The sequence below is a fragment of the Alosa pseudoharengus genome, unplaced genomic scaffold (assembly GCF_046254945.1).
Source record: "Alosa pseudoharengus isolate Yale_2024_CS ecotype anadromous, Long Island Sound unplaced genomic scaffold, YU_APseudo_1.1 YU_APseudo_1.1_scf_22, whole genome shotgun sequence".
NCBI classification, from domain to species: Eukaryota; Metazoa; Chordata; class Actinopteri; order Clupeiformes; family Clupeidae; genus Alosa; species Alosa pseudoharengus.
The window spans coordinates 9,757,168-9,759,667 of NW_027468680.1; the positions used below are offsets into that span (position 1 = coordinate 9,757,168).

The window sequence follows — 2,500 nt, forward strand, 5'->3', positions numbered from 1 at the left end:
TGTATGTTAGTGTATGAATTCTAGGACTCTGGTTAGCTCTCTGTGTGTCTGTGAGAGAGAGAGGGAGTGTTTTTCTGTGTAATGTGTGTAGACTACATATGTGCATTATACCTCCCAGGTTTAATGCACACACACACACACATACAAAAAAACACACACACACACACACACACACTATGGAATATAAACCATACACATATGTAGTCATTCTCTCACACACACACACACACACACACACACACACACACACACACACACACACACACACACACACACACACGCTGAAACATCCCCATTACATTTAGGCCCTCAGTGAAAGTTGTGGAACCTCCCTTTGATGCTAGTTAACTAGAGAGCAGGACTATGTTTTTAGCCCTTTTACAAGACTCCCTCACACACACACACAAATGCACCCCCTCCCCATACACTCACATACTAGGGCTTCACCGTAATAAAACCACCATCATTATGGTAATAGAACACACACACTCTCTTTCTCACTCACACACACACACACACACACACACACACACACACACACACACACCTGAACTGTTACTCTGCATTCCTTAAACTAGAAACACCCCCAACATGTTTCAAATATGTGTGTACACTTTAAACATACACACACACACCCTCATGACCACACACACACTCTCTCTCTCACACACACAGACCCTCACTTATTGCACATTAAAGTTTGTCAGTTTACCTTTTACCTTTCTTTTGTAGGCCTACTATAACAAAAGCAGCAGCCTACAGTGTAGTCTGTGTGTCTGTGTGTGTGTATGTGTGTGTGTGTGTGTGTGTGTGTGTGTGTCTGTGTCTGTGTGTGTGTGTGTGTCTGTGTGTGTGTGTGTGTGTGTGTCTGTGTGTGTGTGTGTGTGTGTGTGTGTGTCTGTGTGTGTGTCTGTGTGTGTGTGTGTGTGTGTGTGTGAGAGAGAGAGAGAGAGAGAGAAAGAGTGTGTGTGTGTATAAGACTGTGTATATCTGAGAGAGAGGCAAAGGGAAGAGAAGACCTAGTGACACTGTTGTGGTTGTGAAGGTAGAAATGAGATGGTTAACCACAGTGTTAAATTGGAAACCTTTTTAACCTATTTTAGACCACACACATTTACACCAAACCTTATTATCAAACACTCACACACACACACAACACACTCTCTCTTTATCTTTCTAGCTCGTACTCGTCACAGAGTATATATACGTACTTATACTATATATTACCAAACACACACACACAACACACTCTCTCTTTATCTTTCTAGCTCGTACTCGTCACAGAGTATATATACATACTTATACTATATATTACCAAACACACACACACAACACACTCTATCTTTCTTGCTCGTACTCGTCACATACTATATATTACCAAACACACACACACACACACAACACACTCTCTCTTTATCTTTCTTGCTCGTACTCGTCACAGAGTATATATACGTACTTATACTATATATTACCAAACACACACACACAACACACTCTCTCTTTATCTTTCTTGCTCGTACTCGTCACATACTATATATTACCAAACACACACACACACACACAACACACTCTCTCTTTATCTTTCTTGCTCGTACTCGTCACATACTATATATTACCAAACACACACACACACACACAACACACTCTCTCTTTATCTTTCTTGCTCGTACTCGTCACATACTATATATTACCAAACACACACACACACACACAACACACTCTCTCTTTATCTTTCTTGCTCGTACTCGTCACATACTATATATTACCAAACACACACACACACACACACAACACACTCTCTCTTTATCTTTCTTGCTCGTACTCGTCACATACTATATATTACCAAACACACACACACACACACAACACACTCTCTCTTTATCTTTCTTGCTCGTACTCGTCACATACTATATATTACCAAACACACACACACACACACAACACACTCTCTCTTTATCTTTCTTGCTCGCCGTGTTTCTTCCTCACTCCTTTTCTCCTCTTATTCCTTCCTTTTTCCCTCCTTTCTCTCTCCTTCCTTTCTATCTTTTTCTCTCCCTCTTTGGTGTGTGTGTGTGTGTGTGTGTGTGTGTGTGTGTGTGTGTGTGTTAGCAGCACATAAAGCTCAGACACAAACGTGAGTTGGGTTTTTGCGCACTGGCAGGAAACAGGCAGGGACACTAGGACCCAGGGACCGCCTACTCTGGAGGAAGCCCAAGGCTGACTCACTGTGTCTGTGTGTATGTGTATGCGTGTATGTGAGAGTGTGTGTGTGTGTGTGCGCGTGAGAGAGAGAGAAAGAGGGAGAAAGAGAGAAAAAAAACAGAGAGATAGTGTGAGGGAGAGAGCGAGAAGGAAAGCGAGAGAGAAGAAGAGAGGTTGAGAAAACAGCGAAAGGAATTGTGAGCAGGAGAGAGAGAGAGACAGAGATAGAGAGGGAGGGGGGAGAGAGAGAGAGAGAGAGGGAGGCGGGAGAGAGAGAGAGAGAGAGAGGAAGATAGAG

At 42.7% G+C, this 2,500-nt stretch overlaps 1 protein-coding gene across 1 annotated transcript in view; it reads left to right on the forward strand.

Annotated features, from left to right (window-relative positions):
* slc4a11 (solute carrier family 4 member 11) overlaps positions 1 to 2,500 on the forward strand; it is a 69,953-nt gene that overhangs the window by 4,753 nt on the left and 62,700 nt on the right. The window lies entirely within an intron of this gene.